The following is a 6,159-nucleotide window of genomic DNA, read 5'->3' on the forward strand; positions in this document are numbered from 1 at the left end:
CAATCTAGTGGTTTGCATTTCTTTTACATATCCCACAACAAAGTTTGTAGCATGAATTCTTTTGTTATTGGGTCAAGAGAGAGAAAGGTTACAGGGAAAGCCTCCGGACAGCTTTAGATAACTATTGCAAACGAAAGCTCCGCCAAGACCTACAGAATTGTTTCCTATTTCACTCACTGTACCCTGCTTCACCTCCTAGGTTCCCCTGGCATGAACGTTGCTGTCCTATCCTGTGATCTTTTAGTTCTGCTTCCAAGCATTTGCTGTAGACATATTTATTTCCTTAACTGACATTTTAACTCATTCGAGAATATCTGATTGATGAGAGAGAGGTGGAGAACAGGTACTTGGCTCAAGCAGTTGCAAGACCAGACCCTTATGTACAGGAGATCAAGCTCTAGATATACTTCTGAAATCTCATTTCTGTGATACTACAGCAAGTTGTGTCAGTTGTGAAAGGAACATAGCTGGAATTCAAATAAATTATTCAACAGTACTATAATTACAAAGGACTATATATTAAGACTTAATTGTATTAAAGGCTGTGACATATATTGTGCTCTTACTCATGTTCTTCTGTATATCTGCAAACATACAGGGATACAGTTATTCCAGTGAGATGGTTAGACTAATAATAAGATTCAGCAGCTACTCCTGAGCTCTTGTTCTTAAAGGTTATGCCTTAAAATCTCTAAACACCATAACAGAATTGATCCATAGGGCTGGAGCTTCTGTTAATTCAGAGATCTTCTAGGTAGTCAGTTCTTCAAGGAAATTAAAAGCTTCTTTTTAAATGGCTAAACAAGGAGTTAAGTATCCATTTGAAAGTACTGACATAATGTGACTCCTGCAAAACCACAAAGAAAAGTGGTGAAAAGTTAGAAACAGAAATGAATTTCTGCACAAGGCTCTAATCCTAGACATGGCTCAGTCCCCTGGAGCAGACCTACCATTAAAATACAGCATTCTAAAAGCACCTTTCAGTGCTCTCTCTAAAACAGGTATGTGACCTGTGCTGGCATATAGTCAACTACCTCTAAATATCCAGTTTTCCATGCTGCAAACCTTTGCCCAAAGAGAAAGAAGAGGGGACTCAATTTCTAATCCTTGGTCTCACCCTCATGCTCCTGGCTCAGAGCACAGGATCAGCTCTTTCTAGTTTGACTGCATGCCTCACAAAGACAGTGGGTAAACAGCATTCACATAAGTGCTGGCTTCTGTGACACAAAAGCCACGAAAATCTGGAATTTCTGATGAAAGACAACATGAATGATCACATGCAAGACAACAGTGAACAGGACAAGCATTAACGCACCATTTTGCAAATAAGGAAAGGCACAAGAAAACGTTCAACAGGTTCCAGAAGATGCATTTTGGCACCTGTAATGAAAGTTAGGATGAATGCCAGTGGCTAAATTCAGTAGAGAACTCCAGAAAGCAGACACCAGGCTGCCTCTCTCATTTATGAGATATCTAAATACTGCTGTTGTGCAGGAATGCCACGCGCAGCCAGCTTGTGGAGACCCAATGTCCAGACAGACTGGGAACAAGGTGTCACACAGCCAATCCAGGGGGATTTAGAAAGAAGAGAGGTGGTGGTGAAGGCCTGCGTCACACTGCTCTACATGGCACCCTAAGAACATGTCAGAAATGTTAGTTGTGCCTATACTAACAGCTGGAGAAAGAAGGTTTTGGCCATGGTCAAGTAGAAGCTCCCCAGTGTGGTTTTGGCAAATGTCAGCTAGAGCTCTCTGCAAGAGAGCCTAAATTCACTAAACCAAGTGAGATGATGGTTTCCAATAGATTGTACGGAATAAAATATGCAGAAAATTCAGCTGCACAAACTCAGGACATGTTATGGGCCTTATTCCAGGACCAGAAAGTGAGTCCTGATTTGTTTTATTTGCCCTGAGAGGCACAGATAGTAAGTTCCCTGCAAGGCACAGCAGACACACTTGATTCCCCTCTGAAAAAGGAGGGAGTGTTGGTAGCTAGCACATTAATTCAAGAAGTAGGTGGCTCTTCCCTGCTCAGCCTGAGGCATCCCTATTGCCTCTGCAAGAGCCTTGATGGGCAGCCTTTGGAACAGCTACACTGTTTTTTAACAGGAACTGTTAAAACCCTGGCTTTTTGTCAGTCAAGACACTGATGTAACTTGGTAGTACTTACATGGTGAGTGTGATTTCATGCCTTGCTGTAAACTCAAAAAAAGTGTCAGCAAACAAGAATATACAACTAATTATAGTTATTTTTAGCCACCTAGCATCTCTTTTGGTTAGTGCTTTTATTTTTGGCTTAAATAGCTTTTCCATGGCCAAATGAGAAAAGTAACACTTAGTGCCAGTGAGAAGCATTAGCTCATGTGTGTTCCATGCCTGCCACAGTGCTAGGGAAAAGTGCTAGGTACTGGAAGTGAAGCACATCTTAGTACTCAAAGATATGCAGGCTGAAGTTGTCCCAGGCTGAGATGGCTACTGATTCTAAAGGGCCTTAAGCCATAAAAGAAAATTAGTTCACTACAGACATATATATAACAGTATGTAAAGCACAACTAAACAGGAATACACACTTTCCAGAAAACTAAATGGAGCTTTCTCTATTACAATAATAAGCCGTTCAGTCAGTCATGTTTTCCTCCTGCATGAATTACTGGATGCAAGATGCAAGAGACCTTAGTTGAGTTGTTTTTTTTTTTAAATCTCAACCCAGTTTATCAGGAACTTAGTGGGAATGCTTCTACAGGCACCTCTGAACACAATGCTGGGATGCAATGCACCAGTCACTAGGGAAAACTGATGCACAATCATGAGACTTCTGTATTATTTATGCAATATCACTCCTAAGCAGCATGTTTACCCAAGTGCTGTTCAGCTCTATCTTGGGTGTTCCCACTTGGCCATGGCTGCACTGCAGGGGTAGATTGCTAGATTACATCCTGATTGCCATAACCCAGAGGTGGGGGCCATGTGGGCTGTGTATACCCTCTGTATGCTGACACGAAGGAAGAAATCCAGAGCAATATAAATGACAGATAAGCAAATAAATTAAACAAAGAGATGCAGCCAAGGACACATTTGGCTTTCTGGGCTGTGGGTGCACATTGCCAGCTCACATCCAGCCTCTCATTCATCAGGACCCCTAAATCATTCTTGGCCAGGCCACTCTTGATCTGTTCATGCCCAGCCTGTGTTGATACCAAAGGTATCAACCTGCCCTGACACAGGTGCAGCACCTTGCACTTGATCTTACTGAACCTCGTCCACTTCTCCAGCTTCTTCAGGTCCCTCTAGGTGGCATCCCATCCTACAGCTGTGTCAGCTGCACCACTCAGCTTGGTGTCATTCACCAGCTTACTGAGGGTGCACTTGATGCCACTGTCTGTGTCATTGCTGAAGACACTAAACACTACTGGTCCCAGTATAGACACTCAGGGACACCACTTGTCACCGATGTCCAGGACATTCAGCCATTGACCAATACCCTCTGCATGATATGTGAGCTATTTTTCATCACTGAACAGTCCACCCATCCCATCAATCCCTCTCCAGTTTGGAAGGGTGTTGTGTGGGACTGTGTCAAAGGTCTTACAGAAGTCCTGAGAGATAACATCCATGGCTCCTCCCTAGTTCACTGATGTAGTCACTTCAGCCTAGAAGACCACTAGTTTAGTGAGGCAGGATTTGCCCTTGGTGAAGCCATGCTGAGCATCTCAAATTGCCTCCCTGTCCTCCCTGTACCTTAGCAAAGCTTCTAAGAGGATCTCTTCCATGACCTTCCCAGAAGAGAGGTGATGCTGACAGGTCAGAAGTTCCTGGGGTACTCCTTTCTACCCTTTTAAAAAATGGGTGCAATCTTTCACTTTTTCCAGACACCAGGGACTTCACCTGACTGATGTGACTTTTGAAATACCAAAAAGCTCTTTTAACACACATTTACATTCACATTTACAGTGTGCTTGTGTGAACCAAGGAGCCTGCCTTGAGTCCTTACAGTGATATTTAAATATAACTGAGAGAGACAGGTAGAGAAACCCTTTCTGGAACCTCATGCAGAGAATGAAGCAACAATGGTGCCATGGCTGAAATAGCACCACCATTCATCTGACTCAGAAAACTGAAGCAGAATCTGGTTTAAATAACTGATCAGATTTTCCATATGAATCTTGACTGAACCCTTTTAAAAAACCCCACAACTGGTTAATGATTATTACCTATGTTCAGCTGTATTTACTGTATGTGTGAATTTGTCCTTGCCCTGAGCTTGCAGCCAGAATTTAAGGCACTGGCATAGTCTGCCCTGCTGCCCATGATTTGCCCAATGGCTTTCCATGGGCTCAGGGATGTCCAGGTAAGCCAGAACGTGCCAGACCTACAGAGCCTGCTTGGTAGTGCTGATGTGGCCATGCACCATTCAGGCTCCCTGCACACAAATGACTGATTTCTTTTTTTCTTTTAATGCTTGGGGAAATTTCTGGCACGTGGCTTTTGGCATGTGTGAAACTATGTAACAGCAATTGCTTATGGAAAACAGGGGAGCATTTAAATGCACAGGTTCACATAATTATGTTTGGTTTTTTTTAATCTGAGTATCTTCTGTTATGCAAATTTTTTTTTTTCACAATCTTGTTTCACTTTTAAGAAAGGAAGTAAATCACTATCAACAGCACATCCTTAATACATGAGTTATATTGCATACCCTTCTTTCACAGGCTGAGCCTTCAGGACAGCATGGGTCTCATTCAGGATGCTGTGTCAGTGGGCAGGTGACCATTGCCTTATTCACAGTGACATCTATTGGCAAAAGCAATGTGCAAAGGGCCTCTTTTCCTATCAGAAGGCTTTTAGAGTACCTCTTTTATCTTTAGCGTTTTTCTTTATCTTCTCCAAATCTCACCACTCAGTTTTTCCTAGTCAGTTCAGAATTTTAGATTACTTACTACAGCTTAGTCTGTTATCATTTTCTCTAACCCAATATCCCTATTCTCAATCAATCATCTGTTTCTGACAGGGGAAGATTTTATATTATCAGCACCATTTGCCGGTTTATTAATGAAAATATAAAACATAAAAAAAGTTGAAGCTTCAACAGGACAAAGGGAAAACATAAATCAAGAAAAATTCTCAGAAAAACACCAAGAATGACTGGGTTCATTTTTTCCTCAAAATCACCAAAGTGCTGCTAAATAAGAAATATTGAGGCCACATTTCTGCCTATTGTTCATACAACTGTAGAAAGGAAAAGAATGGAAGTAGTTTTGACATTTAAACAGCTGATACTTCATTCAAAATATTTACAAACCAGAGACAGAAAAATAATTAAATCAGATCTTCACAAAAACATATATTTTTTCTACCTATTGCACGTAACCTATATGATTTTCATCTGATGAATGAAACTGTCAGTAGTATCTACAAATTACTCATATTTATCTACCCAAGTATGTGGGTGAAATTTGATAAAATAGAAACAGACACAGAAATCGACAGTGCAACATATCATGTCTGTTAATCAGAGGCCGAGAATCTTTGTTTTCATATGACAATCCAGTAGTCTCCTGTCAGAGATATTCCCTCTCCTCAAATTCTGCTGCACAGGAGAAGAGACACAGATCATACATGCAAATGTTTCACCACAGTAAAAACTTGTGCTTGGCATAAATGATGGAGAGGTTGACAGAAACAGGAAAAAAGCCATGAATTTAGAAACATTTTTGTTTCAGCATTTCAGTATCATCTCCTGTCTCACAAAAAGAGCAGACACACAGAGAAGGTCCCCTGTCATGAATCAGTTACTTCACAAATAAGATACACAGAAATAAGAGTATCTAAGAGATTAAATCACTGACCAAATCTCTGTATTTTGCATCTCTAACTAGAAAACAAGATCAGATTGGGTGGGAGAACAAAAAAATGTAACAGCTAGGTCAGAAGTTAGTTGCAGTCCATTTAGTAGCAGAGTGATAAGGGAAATTGTCACCATGGTTTTTTTAGACTAATTAATAGACAGTAAAAGAAAGAAGCTACATCTCTTGAGCAAGATTCCTCTGGTATTCATACTTTTATACTGAGCTTACAACCTAAAGATGCTGCAAGTTTCTCAATTATTTGCAGCTTTTAACATCTGAAGATTTATCTCATAATCTGTCCCTTGCCTATTTAA

Source organism: Agelaius phoeniceus, chromosome 1, assembly GCF_051311805.1.
Source record: "Agelaius phoeniceus isolate bAgePho1 chromosome 1, bAgePho1.hap1, whole genome shotgun sequence".
Classification (NCBI taxonomy): domain Eukaryota; kingdom Metazoa; phylum Chordata; class Aves; order Passeriformes; family Icteridae; genus Agelaius; species Agelaius phoeniceus.